General features: G+C 34.4%; 2 pseudogenes; one reads left to right on the forward strand and one right to left on the reverse strand.

Annotated features, from left to right (window-relative positions):
- The first annotated feature begins 534 nt into the window (after positions 1-534).
- LOC120173582 lies at positions 535-4402 on the forward strand (annotated as a pseudogene).
- Positions 4403-11637: 7235 nt separating this feature from the next.
- Positions 11638-21931, reverse strand: LOC120173579 (annotated as a pseudogene).
- Between the last annotated feature and the right edge of the window lie 1002 nt (positions 21932-22933).

Consider the following 22933-nt stretch of genomic DNA (forward strand, 5'->3'; position numbering starts at 1 on the left):
GTAGAGTATTATCTACGATTGTTCAATCGCTAATCATCGAGGAGTGACTCACGATTCTAGCACTACAGTGGCATTAATCGAAATAGGTTATAGAGTGCTTGAGGGGCATAATTTTCAAAGATAAAGTTCCGAGACGAAGCATCTACCCATTTCAGACCCGACATCTAAGCAAAAACATATATGTAAAATGGACTATCTTGTAATGTGAAGACTTTTATCTCTCATGAAAATTATTCTATGATATTCATCATTAGGATCAACATTTTTTGCATCTACATTTGCATCTTTGCATTTTTCACCTGCATTCCATTTATTTAAACATTTTCACATGCATCATTCATGAAAACATAGGGATTAATTCATGGAGAATTCGATGGAAGTGGTCCTAATCACGTGACATAATAGAAGTAAATTTCAAAAAATTTAAGGAAAAACTGCAAGAGAATTTACAGAGAATGCAACGAGATTGGGGAAACTAAATTAGAGTAATCATAAAAGGCTACCATATACCCCATCTTACAAACCCAAGCCAACATGGTCGATCAGATTGTTGAGAGATTGGCTGGGCTCAATCAGGAAAAAAGCAAAAAGCATGACTTTTCATCCATGGAAACCTTTGAGTGCATGATGGAACAGGCTAATCCATGACTACTCATTTCACCCAAGAGGCTTCCAATCTATCAAATAGGCTTCTCTGCCACTAAGACTCAAGCAACTGTGATAGATCCTCAGGATAACTCTACTGATCGCAACATGTCCAATCCTGATGAGATATGGAAGAACCCAAGAATGAGATCCATGAGAACTTAAAAAAATTGGTGTAGAGGGACATTAAAAGGAATGAGAGGAAAAAGCTCTCATAATGAAATGGATGCAAATGAAGTAGTCACGGTTCCTAACTTGGTGTTCTTGCCCAAATTCAAAATGCTCGATTATGAAAAGTATAACGGAACCAGTTACCATACTACCCATCTCACAATGTTTATTAGAAAGATGAAGGGATACACAAAAAATGATCAGATGTTGATGCCACATGAAACTATCACATAGGAAGCCCAGGACATTCCACTGAGAATTGTGGGGCATTGAAGCTAAAGGTCTAGAATCTGATTGATTCAAGGGGCATGGACATTTGAAAAATGATAGGGCATTCTAATGCTAATCAAGAAAAGATCTTTGCATCTACTAGGAAGCTTTTTTGCAATTACATTAAGAGCGTTGTTTTGTTTGAACTCATTTTTTGTTATGTCTTTAGTATTTGCCTAAATATTTTTTAAATCTTTTAATGATTGAATTTATGCTACCTTATAAGGTTGAATAATTGACCGAGTTTTAATCTTGTAGTTCTTCAAATATCAAATGAATTACATATTCTTTTAGTTCTTCAAGAATTATAGATTTTTGACATATGGCAAGATTAGACCTTTTTTATACCATCCAAAACCAAAAATAAAACCTCCCAATTCTTTACCCGGAATAATTCATGGTCACTATCAAAAGACCAAATTTTGACATTATATTTCTTTGAGATTTTAAAACATTGCCTTTATCTTTTTTTGAGACAAAAAAATCATACCCTTACCTTTTGTGGAGCCAATAAAGTTATGCCATCATCTTTTTAGACACTAAACTAATATTTTTCTACCAATAAAACCTAAAAGCAATGAGTACAAGATGTTTACTTGGACGATAATGGTTCTGCATGGGAAACAATGTAGGGTATCTCGAATCAATTTTATGAAGATGGGCCTGAACAATTGGGATATACCGAGCAAGTAAAAAATAAATGTATTGGTTTAAAATAATTCTACCATGCATTAATTACATTGTTTTCATGTAAATAAAACTAATCCTGAAAATCTATCCCCTAGGGATACCTCTTTTACAAGGACTTCTGTGTATAAAATGATGAACAAATTTCTTTCATTATCCCTTCACAAAAGGAGAAAATATATATCCCTTGTGTCCCAATTTGAGCCTGAATCATGTTTTCTTCTAATTCGACCCTAACTAAGGATCACCCTCCACACTAGGGCAAGGTGAAGAAAATCTGCTCGCATGTGTGAAGACCGTTAATCTAGATAAGATACCGAAAGGTGAACCAAATGCAAAGTGCAAAGATCAAACCAAGGCGATAACAGAAAAAAAGAAAAAAAGAAAAAATAAAGAAAGAAAAAACGAAAAAATAAAGAGAAAAATAAGAAAGAAAAATAAGAAAGAAAATGGATCAACTATTTCAAGATGAGTGACTCATTAAGCCTCAAGGCACAAGGTTGATCAAGTACAATCGTTTCAAAGATCCAATTCACTAGAAGATCATGGAACATCAACAAAGAATAAAAGACACATACAAGCATATCCAAATTGAGCAAGACAAGATTGAAGATAATAAAATGATTGATTCTTGGTTTAATAACCCTTAAACACTTGTTTGGGCATATTATACCTTTCTTTTATAACCGTTAACCATAAGCCTACATTATGTGCCTAAAAAGTCTCTTCTAATCTTAAATGGATTTCTAAACAGAAGAGACTATCTTCAGATTTCATCCCGTCCATCAGGATTAATCTTTTATTTACAAAAGGTTTTCTAAAATCTTTAATGCATGATAGAGAAAAAAATAACAAAGGGGAGTTCAAGACGTAAAATGTTGAATAACGTCTTGAAACCAAAGGAGGATTCGAGTTGAAAACCTAAAAAGGTGACTCGAATATAAAGATTATGCAGCTATTGTATAGGGGGCAATCTCACAAATCCCTTAATAAGACATCGCACAACCCGAATGTGCTCATGAGAGCTGAAAATTAGAGAACACTTCCAGTAGATGAGCTTAGAAGCTAATTCATCATATCAGTGAACATCAAAGAAAAGAGAATGCCAGATCTTGACTAAAGACAAAAACCGAAGACGCCTTATCATTTCCTTACTTAACCCTACCTCAAAATTAGCATTAATCTTGACACTTGTCAAATAGCTATAATTTTTTTTGAATGATTAAAAGTGTAATTAATTCTTTGATATCTAGTGAACTCTTGTTTTATGATTTGACTCAATTGTGAAACTTAAAAAATGGCAATATTTTTCAATATTTTTTATTAAAATTTTTAAAAATTATTTTAATTGATCTTTTTCAAAATTTGAAAATAAAAGAAGAAGAAAAACATTTTCAAACAAGACAATCTCTCTGGAGTAGATCTTGGTAATTGGCACATATCTCCCAAACAAAGAAGCTCATGCTTAGAATCAGTGTTGGAGCAAGAAATGATAAATGTTGGGGCATTATTGAAGTCCATAACATCCAGGAATACAAGATCATTGAATTGAGCATACATTTATTTTCAATGAGTCATAAAGGTGTGAAGAATGAAAATGGTGAAGCAGAGACAATGGAGCTTACTATATGACTATTTTGTTCATTATCACAACATACAATTGCATTATTATGGTGATTTCCCATGCATTAATATTGGTAAGCCAAAGTGTCCCACTTAGATTCCCACTGAGCTTTGTTCTTTAGTGTCCTTTCAACATTATACAAAATCTCTGAACACCATGCAACTGGTTGAAAAATCTAGGTAGAAGCCATAGAAAATGATGAATAAGTTGTCGAATGTTTTACGAACTAGTAACTATGGTACTTAATCAATGTTGTGATCATATGGTGTTTCCATAATTTATAATTTCACCCAAGATGAAGGTTGTCTTCAGGTTAAAAGTAAGGAATGATGAAGATTTCTTTTCATGGAATGGACGATGGAATCTTAACAGCAAGAAACTAGTGGTGCCAACTAAGTTTGAACGATGGGCTATTATTAAATTCTCGGCGCGATGTGATAAAAATAGCCTTTTTCGAGATCTGATTAGATGTGGAGACATGAAAGGAATTAGGATAGAGCCTCCCTTTGATGTGTTTCAAGAGTTAAATCAGAACAAACGGTGTTCTCTTATTGTAAGAGTAGATAAAATGTTTGAGGATATCCAATATGAACCTCCTGGAGCTCTACAGTTCCTCCTTTGTGTCTTATTTGATAAGAAGAATTCTGATCTTTATGAATCTTGTAGAGTTTGGCATAGTCACACAAGCGCATGGCTTCAACTAGGGTCAATGATCAGTACCTTACAAATTTGCTTCTAAAAATCAATGCAAAGCTTGGAGGACTGAATTTGATGTTAGCAATTGAGCAAACACCTTCAATTCTAGTTGTTTATAAGGTTCTGACCATTATCCTTGGTATGGATGCGTCTCATGTCTCTCGTGGTCAGTCTGATATTCCATCAATTGTTGCGATGGTCAGCTTCAGGCAATGGCCTTTGATTTCCTACTACAGGGCAGCAACAAATACACAGTCTCCAAAGATTGAAATGAAGGATCCTCTTTTCAAGAATAAAATCTTTAGTTGATTTCTACACAGGGAAAGCCAAATCTGTCAGGGGAAAAATTTGTTAGGTCAAGAAGAAATTGTCACGAGTCAAGAATGGCAAGGATACACGTTGGTGCAAATAAAGAGTGAAGACAACTTAATCAGGGATAGAATGAAGACTGCCTATGCAATCATTCCCACCATTGATCAAGAAAACATGCATCAACATAAACATAAACATCACAAGAATTTGCATCTTTGCACCATACATTCATCATCGCATTGCAATAAAAATGGTTTTTTCCTTCTCATATTGATACTCTTATAATTTCTTTTGAGAAACTAATTTGATATTTCTCAAGATTGTGCATCTATGAACACCAATCTAGTCTTTCTTAAGATTTTTTTTCCTCGAAATCCTTATTTCATTTTTAAAAGCAGTTTTCCTCTCATGAGGACATCATCTGATTTTCCTTTCTCGAGATCATTTTCTCCTCTCATGAGGATAAATTCAAAAGGTCATTTTTATCAAAATAAAAATCAAATCAAATATATACTTTATCTTGACGTCAATAGAAACATTCAAGATAATCATTCATAAATGTATTATTCTTTATATTGATCTTTCAGGAAATAAAAGTTTGGTGATGACTAGACGTCCTCAACATGAAGGGACAATGTCATCCACAGATTTGACATCCTTAAGTGAACGATCAGCTCTTCTAAAGGAAACTAGATCTCCTCAACATGCAAGAGTAAATTGTTTGTCGCCTTTGAGATTGTTTATCTTGAAATAAAGTTTCGTCTTGTTGGAGACAGTTTTTCCTGAAACAAAATTGATCTCATTTGAGATTGTTCTCTCCAAACAAATTTTGTCTCACTTGAGACATTTTTTTTAAACATAAGCCTTTGAGATTGTTTCTCTCAAAACAAATTTCGTCTCGCTTGAGACAATTTTCCACAAATTTTGAAATTTGTTTCACTTGAAACAAAATTGTCACCTTTGAAATAGTTTTCCTCAAAACAAATTTTGTCTCGCTTGAGATAATTTTCCCTCAAAAAAAAAATTTTGAAATTGTTTCACTTGAAACAAAATTGATCTCACTTGATTTTTGTTTTCCTAAAAATAAATTTCATCTTGAAACGTAAATTTTGGAAATTGTTTCACTTGAAACAAATTTTTATCTCAACTGAGATAACTTCTCTTGAAATAAATTCCTTTCCAATCATTTATTTTCATTCAAATATTTTACAGGAATTCAACATTAGCAAAAACTTCACTCCACAATTCCATGTTGGAAAAGAAGATTTTGTTTCAAGTCAATCATAGGCAACTATGACTAGATCTTCTCAACACGAAGGAATAATGTTGTCCACTGATCAAATCTCCTCAATACGAAGGAGAAATATCATACTCAGATAATCAAACTTCTTCAACGTGAAGGAACCGTGTTGTCTCCAAAATTATCTCCAAATACAACTAGATGTCCTCAACACGAAGGAACAATGTTTTTCTCCGACCAGATCTCCTCAACGCGAACGAACAGTGTCATCCTCAGATAATTAGACTTCCTCAACGTGAAGGAAATGTGTTGTCACTATCAAGGGAAAATCAACTTTAAGTCCTCTATATTTTAGCCCTTTTTGCACTCTGGTCACTTATTTTTTTATTTATTTCGAATATATTTGGTGATTTTATTTTATTTTATTTTTGGTCACTGATTCTTTAATAATTATTGCTTATTAATATTCGAATGTTTATACGACCTTGTGGTGACCAGATTCGGGGTACGATCCACATTATTATGGTTCAGACTCTGCTAACTCCTAACTATTTTTTATTTTTTTATTAATTTGTTTGAATTATTATTCAACCTTGTGGTGACCCGATCCGGGGTACGATCCACATTATTATGGTCCTGACTCTACTAACCACTAACCTCTAATTTTTTAACAACTAATATTTCTAACTGCTAATTACTAACAACTAACCTTTTATTTGTTTTATTTTATGCTCGAACCATGTACGACCTTGTGACGACCCGCCTCGGGGTATGACTCGCATTATTTACGGTCCGAGGTAAATAATAAAAATTTAACACTAACATTTTATTTTTTTATTGCATTTTATTTTCCTTATTTCATTTTATGCACTTTTAAATTTATGCCTTTTATTTTCTTTATTTAATTTCAGCCCTTACATTTTACTTGTTTTAATGGTCTAATCATTTATTTATGTCTCTTTATTTTTTAGTGCTTTAATTTTATTCCTTTAATTATTATGTTTTATTTTCTGTTTATTTTATTTGAGTCCCTATAACTTAATTCTTACATAGTTAGATTTTGTTTCTTTACATTTTTTACCAAGTATGGACATTGTATATTTGTTAGTATTATTTATTTATGTATATATTATATCATGTTATAGATATACATGTATATATTTATCTAATATTTTCAACCCTTATATATAGGTGATAGTACTATATTTTACCTTATCTCATTTATTTAATTTATGAAATATCCACTAGACCATATATTTTTACATTTTATCCGAAGATTTTTTAGAACACTAGAAATAGAATGAGCGTGGAAAGCACTGCTTGGTCGAAGTAGTGTGATCCGATAAGACATCCAAACGAAATGTGAACTTGAAATAAATCGAGTTTATTTTTTTAAAATTGCTAATTAATTCTTTTTATTTTAATTCAAATGATGCAATGAATGTTTTTTAAATAGTAATTTATTTTATGTAAATGATGATATTCAATTTGTTATTGATTTTAGTTTTTTGATAAATCGAGGAGGGACTATTCTTTTTACACAAAAAATAGAAGAGATAGTCTTCCCATCGGAGGATGAGCAAATCTCGATATTTCTTTTTGAATTAAAGGATTTTCCCTAATAAATAATGCAAAGCAAATTAATCAATATTCAATAAATGGATTGTTATTTTAATTTTTATATTCGAATTTATAATTTCCACCATTTACGATAATATATAAGCGGCTAAGTACCAATTTTGGGAACTTTGAGAGTGTTTATCCTTCCCTACACGTAATCGACTCCTGAATCCTAAAAATGAATTTTTGGTGAACATATACCAACTTTTATCTTTTAAATAGTTTTTTAATTTGTTTAAAAGATGTTTTTAGGTATTCGACCTACTAACCTAAAGGTCGATGGCGACTCTGATTCAAATTAATTCAAAATCCCAATTTTTTTGTAATAAAGTCATAATTATTTTTTAAATATAATTTTTTAAAAATGGTTATGACAGGTATTGCATAAAGTACATTAGACTTGGATATATTGAATTTCATGTGCTACTAATATGTTTGTTCATCTTTGTTGAAATTCAATTTTTCTTAAGTGTCAAGCTTTTAAAGTCAAATTCTTGTTTGGAATGCTTTTATTAGGGGGAGCTTTGATTTTTCAATTGATTTTAATGTCAAATTTACCACTTACTCTCCATGGTTATTTTTTAACTTTAAATTTGAATTATTTTTGATATAACAAAAAGGGGGAGAAGTATAGGTTTGAAAAATTCAATTTCTCAATGAAAAAGGGAGAGCTTTAATATTTTCCAAATATTTCTCTTTTTCATGAAATATTTTATTAGGGGGTTTGCCAAAAATAATTTATCAATTGTTTTGTTATATCAAAAAGAGGGATATTGTTGAACCATGTTTTATAATATTTTGATATAACAAATTAAGGCAAAATATTTTTGGACTTAATTAAATTTGTTCAAAGTTTTCAAACATAATTCAAAGTCTATTAAACTAGAATTTGAGCACAAAACAATTTTTCTGGGTATGTAGTACCAATATTGTTCTTACAGTATCGATACTGCATGAACAATACCGATACTGCATGAACAATACTGATACTATTCACGTGGTATTGATATCAATGGTAAGAGAAGTATCAATACTCTCTAGGTAGTATTGATACTACCAGATGTTTTCCAAATTGCTCAAATTCCAGAATGCAAAATAGGTACTGATACCCAAAGGGGTACTGATACCCAAAGGGGTACCGATACTACTTTACACAGTAGTATCGATACCATGAATCATAATATCGATACTAGCCAAGCCCAATGGTCTTTAACATCTAATTTATTTAAATATTAAAAAGGTAGTACCGATACTCATTAAAGGAGTATTGATACTCCCTGTACTGGGTAATTTTTATTTTGCAGAAAATTAATCCCCAGCGGCTAGAAGCGATCACAAACTCTTTCCAACATATAAAAACAAGTTGAGGGCACTTGAAGAATGATTTGAACACCTATCAAAGCAATCAAACACAAGAGAAGAGCTTTTCATTTATTTCCCTTTCTCTTGTAAATATTTGTGTTTTGAGCTTAATTGTATATCAATATGTTTTGCTTTTGTGAGCTAAATTTTTGTAAACACCGTCCTTTAAGAGGTTTTCTTTTTTACATCTTTCAACATTTGTAAAATAGGATTGGTTCTAGCTTAGCCTGTGAAAAGCTAAGGAGTTGTAAAGGTTATCTCTTGATCTTGTAAAAAGAAAGAACAAATTAGTAAATTTGTTAGAAAATCTTAGTGGGGAGCTAAGGTAGTGGATGTAGACTTTGTTGAGAAGTCGAACCACTATAAAACCTTGTGCAAACTATCTATCTTTTTATACTCCTCACTCCCTAAACTCAAAAAGCCAATTCACCCCCTCTTGGCAAATTATTCAGTTTTTCAATTGAGCTTCATCGATAATCCCAACCCAATGGCTCCAAAACATCCCCAACGGCTAGAAACGACCACAAACTCATTCCAACATATAAAAACAAGTTGATGACACTTGAATAAGGATTAGAGCACCTATCAAAGCAATCAAACACATGATAAGAGCTTTTCATTCTAATTTTCCTTTGTCTTGTAAATATTTGTGTTTTGAGCTTAATTGTATATCCTTATGTTTTGCTTTTGTGAGCTAAATTTTTGTAAACACCTTCCTTTAAGAGGTTTCCTTGTTTACATCTTTCAACCTTTGTAACAGGGGATTGGTTCTAGCTTAGCCTGTGAAAAGCTAGGGAGTTGTAAAGGTTATCTATTGATCTTGTAAAAAAAAGAAAAAATTAGTGAATTTGTTAGAAAATCCTTAGTGAGGAGCTAAGGTAGTGGATGTAGACTTGATTGAGAAGTCGAACCACTATAAATCCTTGTGCAAATTATCTATCTTTTTATACTCCTTACTCCCTAAACTTAAAAAGTCAATTCACCCCCTCTTGACAAATTATTCGATTGTTCAATTAGGCTTCATCGATAATCCCAACATAATGTTATCCTTCACTTCTACAAGAGTTGAGATACTTCACCCCCTTTATGGACATAAAGACACATTGTCCAGACTACTTTAGAATATTATTGAATAATCTAATCTCTAATTAAGAGAGTCAAGATGCGTATTCTCTGATAGTAGAAAATTATCCACTACCAACTATAATGTTACATAACGTTGAAAGGCTTGTATCTCTTTCGCAGTTCCACCTAAGGTTATCGTTTCCGCTTAAGCATAAGCATTGAGATGGATTTCCATCATTAGTTTTAAATCAAGCCACTTTATGTCGTCTCTCTCAACCAAAGGGAGATAATTTATTATACCCCTAGAGAAGATATTTGAAAATTGTTAGTACTCTATCAACCAAGGCCCTCAGACAGACCTCACTGCTTCGGAACCTCCAAGAAGCCCATATCCTCTGAGAATAGACCTCTGAGTCAATTGCAATGCATAGATAAGACCTCTGAAAGGTCCACGTGACATACAAGATTGAAATTCAAGATTTAACTACCATTTATATTTAGTTTGTTAGTGTAAATATAATCATTATTACCATATTCTCAACACCACCAGCTATGGTCATTATAAATACCCCTAAACTAAGATTAAGAAATGGGTCAAACCTTCAAAAATTTGTACACAATATTCATTTTCTTTCTTATGATCAACTCTCTCCAACATAGAAACACCGACTTATAGTTGTTTTCTCATCAATTGATGTTCTCCAATCAAATAAAAAGGATAAACCACTAACTACTAATAATACCAATTTATTCCTATCAATAATCATGTTGTAAATATTTAAAATATTAAAATAATGAATTTATTTAATATTATTAAAACATTAATAATGATAAAAAAAATTCATAACTCCTTATCACTACAAAATACTATAGTTTAAATGTAAAAAATAAAGATAAGCAATATCGATTAAAAATTTAAAATTATTTTTTTAAAAATTTGTAATAGATGTATGAATTATAATATCATGTGTGAAAGCGTTCTCTTAGTAAATTTAGAATAGGAAATTAGAAAATTTAATGAAGAAGAAATTCGAGTGAAAAAATATTCTAAATGATTAAAAAGTAAAACTAAAAATAAGAGTTTAAAAGTTATAATATTAACAAACCCGAGTTAATAAAATTAAAAAATTGAAACTCGATATTATTTAAATGTAATTAGGATTGGAGTTGGAGACAAATTACTTCAATTTTGACTTTAACAAGGTACAGGGACTAGTATGGACACGGGTAAAACCTGGTGCGTTTATGAAAGAATTATACCATTGTTAAAATTGGAGCAAAAAATGGTAATCCTGTTCCCTATCGAGCAATGGTTAACCACAATGAATAACTCATTTTCACCTTCAACCATTCCCATGAAAACATCATTGTTGTAAGAGATAGCTTTGCAGGGTTGTGCTTCAATGTACAAGATGAAACCAGAAACCATAGCAAATAAACAAGTTAGGGCAGCTGCAGATACCTGCAAGAACAAATATTATGCAATAACCAAATGTTTGTTTGCGGATTCAGTGGTGGATGGCTCCCCCTATAACTCGATGAAGTTGATAATGGGATCTTTGTATGAACTCATCATTTGCTGTTCCAATCATCTTTGCTATTTTCTTCACATTCACCTCCTCTAACCTGAATTCCTTATAGTATACTAAAGACTGCTAAATTCCTTCCATCTTGTTGAGCAATGGCATGTTTTCTTCCAACCAAACCAAATATTGGCCCAATTACAAACCAATAAAGGAGTAAACAAAGAAATAGAATTACAAAGAGTAACAAAGTGCTGTTTCTCTTTGGCAGAATTCCAGACCACTTACATGGGATGGGATCTTTTTAAGTAAAGTAGAAAAACCGGAGTCGAAACTAACTTAAAAAGAGGCACATATAGAAGAGAGGAGACATCACTAGGGTTTGAATGATACAAAAGGAACAGGGGTGTTTTCTCCTCTTACTCTCAGGAACAATTGGGGTTTTCACCGGGTCCACCATAATAAAAGTAATGCCCCCAATCCCCGTTGCTCCCTGTTTGTACATCATAGCAGTTTGATTGTTCTGTGAAGGTGCCAAGCCTTTTGGGAGCCTTGAGATTATTGGACCCATCAACAACTTGTACGTTCCGGAAATAACTAGATTTGCCAAATCCTTCTTCAGGGAAACGGCCGCTGCCCATTTGAGTGGAAGTGTGATGGCCATCTGGTTCCGAATTCACAACTTCACCTCCCCACTCAATCATCGAAGCACTGTCGGCCAAGTAGGAGAATAAGAAGGAAGGCCAATAACCCAACACGTACTCGTTACCAAACTGCATCCACCAATGCCCTTCCTTGGGATCCTACAAAACAGTTTCTCCCACAGTCAAAATTTTTAGGACACATTGATGTTTCGATGCACACTACCGGCAAAATCGTTTTTGTCAAAAACCAAAACCAAGGGTGTAAAAATAAATTGAAAGACTAGTGAAATCCTCGTCTAAAGGCACTGTTTTGGCTGCTGCAAGTACTGAAAGGACACAACAATACATTTCATCAGGCACAGTTAACTAGCTTCTTTCGAAAAGGACAAATTTCATTCATGCTCACACGCATAGTTGGCAGCATCAATCCATCTCCTTTGGCTGTTTTTTTTCTTAAAATCATACTAATGAACTATCATCAGTGTTCAGAATCTTAATAAGCAAACCTGGTCGCATTTTGTACCTTCCATACAAGTATACTGATATCATATTGAGAATTCCGATAAGCAGAAACAGGGGATATGCTCGCTCCCATCGCTATTTCACTGTTAATTTGAATGAAACCAGAACATAGGAGATTGTAGCAGCCTGTAGCTTGATATGCATCACTCTGTAAAACATTAGCCATGAGAAATGGTGCGAGATTTCAAAATATGATCACGAAGGATAACTGAAGGTGAAAAAACTGTAAATTGTTTGCTTACAGTCCAGTAAGTGAAAAGCCTTGTATTGTTGTCGCCATAGAGATCCGGGCTAACCTGTTTACATTGACATGATGCGTGTACTTGTAACTTTTATGAAATTAAAATGAAAAACTGGAACATAAAAATTGAAAGCAAAGCAAAACAACTAGAGTAATTACCTGCCAACCAGCTTCAATGCTATTAAGATCTTCACCAAAAGAACCTCCAAGAATCCACAGCTGGGATAAGCTGAACTCATTAGGCTGCTGTATTTTCGGTTCCCAAACATTAACGGTGGCTTTAGCTCCGTAATACTTATCCCCTTCCACATACGCTATCGCATGCTAATCGCCCCCAACGAGACAAACAAGCAAAACATACAATGAGAATACAAAAGATGACAAACATGAATTGAGTTATATTGTTGGTGAAAAAGGGCACCTTTATATTACCTGATGACCACTTTGATTGATGAGATCGGGATCTGCAGACCTGGTGATATGATCTCGATTATATGTTTCGAGTCATATATGTGAATGTCCGATCGTGATTCTAGTAAAAAACCCCGTAATGATAGCTTGAACTCTGAAATTACATAAATATAAACATAAAAAGAAAATGATATGAAATAATAATTGAAATGATGGAATGAAAAGAATGAGAAAGTTGTTTGAAGGTGATGGAAGAGTGATGGTTGTTGTGGTTTGATGATAATGAAAATAGACGGTGAAGTATGAATGGCGTTGTCGTGGCAAATGGTGTTGTTGTGGCAAAGTGTGTAACGATAAAGCGGATTGTGACCCGTTAGCTATTTGGAGCTAAGAACCAACAATATAAAAAAATTGGAATCGAAATGGTAGGGTATGGAACGTGACCCACTAGCTATATATGAGCTAGGAACCAACGCTATAACAAAAGGAAATGGATGAAGACTACAAGACTATCTTGAAGCCGATAAAGTTCTACAAGAGAACAAGAATGAAAGCAACCTCTCAAAGATGTTTTATATATTCAAATGTGTCCTACAAATGATCCCAAAGGTGTCTATTTATAGTATTTCTAAGAAGCATATGAAAAGACTCAAAAGATGAAAACATTCTCATCAATTTAGCAATAAAATGCACTTGAATGCTTTGTCTTCTTATCTTCAAAGTTGGATGAATATTCTAGATCATTTTGGGGATGAATCTAGACAATTTGAAGCTGAATTTGGCCTTAATTCCATCCAAGGGGTGGAAGACTCTTGCTATTCCATGCTGAAAATTGTCTTGATAAGTGAATTAAATCACCCTTCATTGAATGCTCCCTTGAAGAATATGAACAACCCTTGAACTTAGATGATAACAATCAGCTTTGAATGCCTTTAATAGGTGAATTAAGAGTCCTTCAATGGCTTATCACTTGGCTGAAGTTGAAAAGACTCTCCCTTGGCTCAAACTCATCCAAATCATCCATGCATAAAATTCCCGTAACAAAATTCCAGCCTGCACTGTCTTCAATAAATCGATCATATCTCAAGCTCCCGATATCGGATTAAGGTGATTCAAAAGGCGTTGGAAAGCTAAGAGATAGAGGAATAATTTCCAATTGATTTCTAGAAGCAAACACATCTGTATCGCATCCAGAATTGGAAGACATTCTGACTGACATTCTTGCATATGATGAAACCATTTAACTTCTCTCATGCACCTAGACACAAAGGTGAACTTTATTCAATATTTAATTGAAAACATGCATGAAACAATTAAGAGTTAATATAATAAAAGAACTAATTTGATGAATGAACTAGATGATTTAAATGCAATTCATGCTTGAATGAACAACACACTTATTAAATGCAATGAATGTTATGCAAACTTTAAATTCTCATGCAAATTCATGCATAAGCTAAGTAAAGTATTCCTCCCTTATTATTCCTTTTTCATCACGTTCCAAATCATCACCTATATCATAAGGAGACAAGTTAGCAACATTGAAGGTTGCACTGACATTAAACTCACCTAGAAGATCTAATTGATAGGCGTTGTCATTGATCTTCTTGACTATTTGGAATGGTTCATCTCCCCGAGGCAGTAATTTGGACTTTCGTTGTGCCGGAAACCTTTCTTTCCTCATGTGCAGCCACACCCAATCCCCTGGCTCAAAAGTAATTCGCTTACGACCCTTATTTTCTTGCTGCTCGTATTGCTTAGTTCGTTTTTCAATGTTCTCCCTTACTTGTTGATGAAGCTTCTTAACAAACTCAGCTTTGTTAAGTCCATCTTTATTCACAATTTGATCAGCAGGTAATGGTAACAAGTCTATCGGTGTTAATGGATTAAACCCATACACCACTTCGAAAGGTGTACGCCCCGTAGTAGTATGGATTGAACGGTTGTATGCAAACTCCACATGTGGTAAACTCTCCTCCCATGTTCTCAAATTCTTCCGAATGATAGATCGAAGCAACATAGAAAGTACTCGATTCACCACTTCAGTTTGACCATTCGTTTGAGGGTGGCAAGTGGTGGAGAATAGTAACTTAGTACCAATCTTACTCCATAGGGCTCTCCAAAAGTGGCTTAAGAACTTCACATCCCGATCAGACATAATAGTTCTTGGTATACCATGTAGCCTTAAAATTTCCCTGAAAAACAAAGTAGCAATATGTGAGGCATCATTAGTTTTGTCACAGGGAATGAAATGAGCCATTTTGGAAAATCTATCAACAACTACAAAGATGGAGTCTTTGTTGTTCTTTGTGCGAGGAAGCCCTAGCACAAAATCCATTGAAATATCCATCCATGGTGCTTCCGGTATGGGTAGTGGTGTGTAAAGTCCATGTGGCATGACTTTAGATTTGGCCTTCTTGCAAGTAATGCAACGCTCACATAACCTTTCCACATCTTGTTTCATTTTGGGTCAATATAGATGTTCTTGAAGTATAGCCAAAGTCTTTGCTATCCCAAAATGTCCCATTAATCCTCCTACATGGGCTTCCTTAGTGAGCAATTCTCGCATGGAACCTTGAGGGACGCATAATCTCCATTCCTTGAATAGAAAACCATCATGCTTAAAGTATTTATCAATCGTCCCTTTCTCACAAGCTTTATAAATTTCCCCAAAATCAGAGTCAGAAACATATAAGTCTTTAATAAAAGTAAAACCCAACAACTTAGATTCCAAAGTGTTTAAAAGAACATACCTTCGTGACAATGCATCGGCAACTATATTCTCCTTACCTTTCTTGTACTTGATAACATATGGAAAAGTTTCAAGAAACTCTACCCATTTGGCATGCCTTTTGTTTAGTTTATGTTGCCCCCGAATATGTTTCAACGCCTCATGATCGGTGTGAATGATGAACTCCTTAGGCCAAAGGTAGTGTTGCCATGTTTCCATTGCCCTCACAAGAGCATACATCTCTTTGTCGTAGGTAGGATAGTTAACCGTAGCTCCACTTAATTTCTCACTAAAATAGGCTATAGGACGTCCACCTTGAGACAAGACTGCTCCAATTCCTACACCTAATGCATCACATTCAATTTCAAAAGTTAAATTAAAATCAGGTAGAGCAAGTAAAGGGGCATGTATTAAACAATCTTTAATTCTATTAAAGGACTTCTCTTGATCTCCCCCCAAAAAAGAATTTAGAATTCTTCTTAATAACACTTGTTAGTGGGGCGGCTATGGTGCTGAAGCTCCGATAAAAACTTGCAAGTCCATGGAAGCTCCTAACTTGAGAAATGCTTGTTGGTCGTGGCCACTCTTCAATGGCTTTAACCTTCTCTTTGTCAACCTCCAAACCTTCAAAAACTCACAACAAAACCTAGGAAAACAACCCTGTCAGTACAAAACGTACATTTTTGTAAATTAGCAAACAATTTTTCCTTCCTCAAAACAAGTAAAACTGACCTCAAATGTTGAACATGTTCTTCCATGGTTTTACTATATAGAATGTCATCAAAATAAACCACATAAAACTTACCCAAGAATAGCCTAAGAACATGATTCATTAACCTCATAAATGTGCTTGGTGCATTAGTTAAGCCAAAAGGCATAACCAACCACTCATAAAGACATTTCTTCATTTTGAATGCTGTTTTCCACTCATCACCTTCCTGCATTCGTATTTGGTGGTAACCACTCTTAAGATCAATCTTGGAAAAGAGGTTAGAATCGCTAAGCTCATCTAACATGTCATCTAAGCGAGGAATAGGGTGACGATACTTTACCGTAATTTTGTTTACCGCTCGACAATCCACACATATGCGCCAAGTTCCATCCTTCTTTGGCACAAGTAGAACCGGCACGGCACATGGGCTAAGGCTTTCCCTCACGTAGCCTTTTTCCATCAACTCAGATACTTGCCTTTGCAATTCCTTAGTTTCTTTGGGGTTGCTTCGGTATGCTGGTCGGTTTGGAATGACGGCACCAGGAACAAAGTCTATTTGATGTTCTATGCCACGAATAGGTGGCAACCCACTTGGTATTTCTTCCGGAAATAGGTCATCAAACACCTGCAATAAAGACACAACAAAAGCAGGCAAATTTTGATCAAGGTAGTTAGTGTTAAAAAAGTTTTCCTTGTACATGAGCACAAGTGCTTCCTTTGCCGTCATTAAACACTTTTTCAACTCTCTCTCTTTAGAAAGAATGATAATTTTCCTTCCCTCATTTTGATCACACTCTTTTGCTTTTACCTCCATTTTGGTCTCTCTCTCTTTGGCTTTTTCAAATTTTCCTCTCAATTGAATTTGGTCTTCATGTATTTGCTTTGGTGAAAGTGGAGCTAAAGTGATCTTTCTTGCCTCATGGGTGAATGTATACCGGTTGGTATAACTGTCATGGATCACTCGCCTATTAAATTGCCAAGGCCTTCTAAGTAGTAAATGGCTTGCGTGCATTGGTACAACATCACATAACACCTTGTCTTTGTACTTCCCTATGGAGAAAGCAATTCGAACTTGCTTGGTCACCTTGAGTTCTCCTCCATCGTTGAGCCATTGTAGTTTATAAGGTTGTGGATGCTTTGTTGTTGCCAAGCCAAGTGTATCTACCATTAAGGTACTAGCAACATTAGTGTAACTACCTCCATCAATAATAACAAAGCATACCTTTCCTCCATCGTGGCAGCGAGTATGGAAGATATTTTCACGTTGTTCATCTCCTCCATTGGATTGCACGTTTAGACTCCTTTTGACAACAAGGACCTTTCCTTCCACGGCATGCTCTAATTCTTCCATATCAATGGTAGCATCTTCATTCTCATCTTCTTCTTGTTCCGATTCAACTTCTCCATCATCTCGAAGAAGCATGGTGTTGCGATTTGGACATTGGCTTGCAATGTGTCCACGCCCCAAACACTTAAAACATTGTATGTCACGAGAACGATTTGGAGTGGCGGCAGTCTTACCCTTGCTGGTTTCGGTAATGGGCTTACTTCCTTTAGGCGGTCCTCCTCTTTCGTGGGATGGCAATGGAAGAGTCTTCTTGTATGAACTTTGCCCCCATTTTGAAGTTGCACTCCCATAAGATCGTGTGGCACCCTTCCTTTTGAGTTGTTTTCCCACCTTTATGGCCATATGCACCATGTCTTCCATCTCCACATAATGTTGCAACTCAACCACGTTCGTAATGTCCAGATTAAGTCCCGCTAGGAATCTTGCCATTGTGGCTTCTCGATCCTTATCGATGTTGGCTCGAATCATGGCCACCTCCATCTCTTTGTGATAATCTTCAACAATTCGGTTACCTTGTGAAAGGTTTTGAAGACGGTTGAATAACTCTCGATGGTAGTGGGTTGGAATGAATCGCCTTCGCATCACTGCTTTCATTTCATCACATGTAGTGATAGGATGTTCTCCATTGCGTCTCCTACTTGACTTCAATTGATCCCACCATATTAGTGCATAATCCATAAACTCAAGGGAAACGAGTTTTACCTTCTTGAGTTCGGAATAATCATGGCACCCGAAGATGTGCTCTACCTTCTTTTCCCATGCAAAGTAAGCCTCGGGATCCGTCTTGCCTTGGAATGGTGGAATAGAAATCTTGATATTAACATGATTATCATCCATTAATGGACGAAACCTTTGGGGCCTTATACCTCGATTTCCCATTCTTTGTTGTGATGCACGATCTTCTTCTGGTCTTTCCACTTCTTCATTTCCTCCTTGATTGACATCTTCTTGCTCTCGAAATCCCTGAGTACGCTCGTCTTCAACACGGTCAATACGTTCATGGAGAGGTTCCAACTCTTCCCTCAAAATCCTAGTCAATTCACGCACCATGGCTTGCATTTGTAGGTTTGGTTCAACTGTACCTGTAACTTGTGAATTGTCTCCCAAATGATGAGACATAATTAGTAATAAAACAATAACCTCACACAAAAAAAAAACCTCACTAAACACTCCAAGAAAAGTCACTCCCACTCGTGCTTCACTCGGGATGACTTTTACCCTTAATGATCACTCTTGCCTTTTACCACTCATGCTTTGATTTCAAGTCCTTTTGGGAACTTTCTCAAGGCTTACAAGGTCTAGTGGACTTCGGCTGAAACAATTATGGTTTGGTAGTAATGATAGTGAAAAGAAATTGGCTACAAGGAAAAGAGATGATAAGAAAAGGTAACAAAAATTGAACAATTGAATATAAAGATGAAGTAAATATTTTTTTTTCTTTAAAGATGAAAAGAATTACTCCCTCCCTCTTTAAACTTTTTCTTTTCTTTTCGACTTTTTTTTTTGATTTTGTACTGACCTGGAAGAGAGAAAAATGATATGCTTACTGAATCGACTAGCTCTGATGCCAAATGATATGATCTCGATTATATGTTTCAAGTCATATATGTGAATGTCCGATCGTGATTCTAGTAAAAAACCTCGTAATGATAGCTTGAACTCTGAAATTACATAAATATAAACATAAGAAGAAAATGATATGAAATAATAATTGAAATGATGGAATGAAAAGAATGAGGAAGTTGTTTGAAGGTGATGGAAGAGTGATGGTTGTTGTGGTTTGATGATAATGAAAATAGACGGTGAAGTATGAATGGCGTTGTCGTGGCAAATGGTGTTATTGTGGCAAAGTGTGTAACGATAAAGCGGATTGTGACCCGTTAGCTATTTGGAGCTAAGAACCAACAATATAAAAAAAATTGGAATCGAAATGGTAGGGTATGGAACGTGACCCACTAGCTATATATGAGCTAGGAACCAACGCTATAACAAAAGGAAATGGATGACGACTACAAGACTATCTTGAAGCCGATAAAGTTCTACAAGAGAACAAGAATGAAAGCAACCTCTCAAAGATGTTTTATATATTCAAATGTTTCCTACAAATTATCCCAAAGGTGTCTATTTATAGTATTTCTAAGAAGCATATGAAAAGACTCAAAAGATGAAAACATTCTCATCAATTTAGGAATAAAATGCACTTGAATGCTATGTCTTCTCATCTTCAAAGTTGGATGAATATTCTAGATCATTTTGGGGATGAATCTAGACAATTTGAAGCTGAATTTGGCCTTAATTTCGTCCAAGGGGTGGAATACTCTTGCTATTCCATGCTGAAAATTGTCTTCATAAGTGAATTAAATCACCATTCATTGCATGCTCCCTTGAAGAATATGAACATCCCTTGAACTTAGATGATAAAAATCAGCTTTGAATGCCTTTAATAGGTGAATTAAGAGTCCTTCAATGGCTTGTCACTTGGCTGAAGTTGAAAAGACTCCCTTGGCTCAAACTCATCCAAATCATCCATGCATAAAATTCCCGTAACAAAATTCCAGCCTGCACTGTCTTCAATAAATCGATCATATCTCAAGCTCCCGATATCGGATTAAGGTGATTCAAAAGGCGTTGGAAAGCTAAGAGATAGAGGAATAATTTCAAATTGATTTCTAGAACTAAACACTTCTGTATCACATCCAGAATTGGAATACATTCTGACTGACATTCTTGCATATGATGAAACCATTTAACTTCTCTCATGCACCTAGACACAAAGGTGAACTTTATTCAATATTTAATTGAAAACATGCATGAAACAATTAAGAGTTAATATAATAAAAGAACTAATTTGATGAATGAACTAGATGATTTAAATGCAATGCATGCTTGAATGAACAACACACTTATTAAATGCAATGAATGTTATGCAAACTTTAAATTCTCATGCAAATTCATGCATAAGCAAAGTAAAGTATTCCTCCCTTATTATTCCTTTTTCATCACGTTCCAAACGTGATGTAAACATACTCTCCATAGCTTCTTGAAATTCCTTAGCCCTTGCTCGTGTGATGGGGCACTTGGGTACTTCTCCGGGTCTTTGCTATTGGCTATCATATCACCTGGGCTGAGGAGTGGCCCTATGCTTCTTCTTACCATATCTTTTAACCGATCTTGCCCTCAAAACATCTTCTTCCTTGGTTCTTCTAATGGGAATGGTTCCTTGGGGACATTTACCATTCATATGCCACAACTGAGTTATGGGGTTTGGATGTTGTTATGGTTTCTCGGTGTCAGTGTTAGATACCTTGTTCTCGTCAAAATGACCTTCCGGGTGGTAACTAGGCCTCATCTGATGCACACCAAAATAAATATAAAATCCAATCCTTCCAAAAACTAACTACATGCAACCAGGGACATATTAAAAAATTTAGGGAATTTAAAATTTCTAAGAGTCGAACCTGAATTTTGTGGTCTTTGAGAAAAGGATGATCAAAAGCAGGCTGATGAGTGATGTGAACACAGTCTATAATATCACCATCTGGAATCTGTATCACCAGTCAAAACAAAACAACACAATTAATTAAAATCATCAACAAATATTTGTACTACCACCAATCATTTACACGAAATAACTTGATAACCCAACACATTGTCTATTTTGCACTAAGTTAAAAAGGCATAAAATGGTAGGTCCAAAAAAAGTTCATTTTTCACTGTAACAAAAAAGTTCATTTTCACGGAAAATCTAACATCCCAAAGTATTTAAAAAACCCCAGCATTTCCTGGAGTGATTTACAGGTTGTTTTCAAAAAGGCTTGGAACCGAACCCACAAAAATCGAAGAAAAACTCGAATCACCTGGATGGTTTTAACAGCCGGTTTGTTCAAGCGGTTCAAGTGGTTTTGGACTTGAAGCTTCTGCCTCGACACACTTAGTCTAGCTGCGCAAGATAGCGAAATCAAACTCAGCATCCAGAAAATAACTAGCACCACTCCTTTTCTTGCAATCTCTCTGCTAAAATGCACATCCGCCATGTTTTTGTTTACTGCTAAAAACCCAAGCTTTTTTCCTCTGGTGCAATGGAGGGAGGTTAGAAGAAGAAACCAAAAGCAGGGAGGGGGGAAAGAGATGAATGAACCCTTAAAAGTCCCTTCAATTTTGAACAAGTGGTTGTCCCCCCTCTTTTTTCCACTGTAATCCAAATTTAATTATTTTGCAGTTTCTTTCTCAACATTTTTTCTTTCACTCTTGCCAACTCGTGATTTCTCTCTCTCAAAAATAATATGTCAATGAATATTTTTTAAGGTAAATTATAAATTTAGTACTTATTAAATTACCCGTCTAGCTCAGTTGGTAAGAGCGTAAAGCTCTTAACCTTGTGGTCGTGGGATCGAGTCTTACGGTGGGTACTTCATAATTCTGACTATCGGAGGTCTCTCACGGAAACTGCTCTCAACTTGGTGTTAGGAGCATCCTACTATCTTATCTCTCTCTTACGCCATTATATATGGGAATGGGGTTAGCTAATTTTTTTTTATAAATTTAGTACTTAAATTATAAGTTTTATTTTTAATTTAATTATTTAATTTTTAAATTATTTAAAATTTAATCACTTTAATTTCAAAATTTACTATTTTAATTATATGTTAATGAAAGAATAAAAATATCATGTCACCAAATTATTAATAAAATAAATTAGAATAATTAAAATATTAAAAATTTAAAAATTAGGTAGTTAAATTAAAAAAAATTAACTTTAAAAAAATAGTTAATTGATTAATAATATAATTTACCCATAAAATATTACGTATAGCAATTAACAGTGATTACTAAAATAAAATAAAATAAATAAATAGTAAATATGATTTTAAAATAAATGAAAATTCAAATACTAAAATGAAATAAAATATTATAATTTAGGTACTACACTTGTATTTTACTCTATCTTTTAAATACGACTTTTTTTCACCTTTTTCGCTTTTTGAATAAATTAGTACTACTATATTTGATTTTTTTTCAAGACTTAATATGAAAGGAAGTGTGTAATTTATACTTAAAATCGAGTTTCGATATCCAATTTTTTTTATAAATTAATTGTTTAATATTATC

Source organism: Hibiscus syriacus, unplaced genomic scaffold (genome assembly GCF_006381635.1).
Source record: "Hibiscus syriacus cultivar Baekdansim isolate YM2019G1 unplaced genomic scaffold, ASM638163v2 tig00111960_pilon, whole genome shotgun sequence".
NCBI lineage: Eukaryota > Viridiplantae > Streptophyta > Magnoliopsida > Malvales > Malvaceae > Hibiscus > Hibiscus syriacus.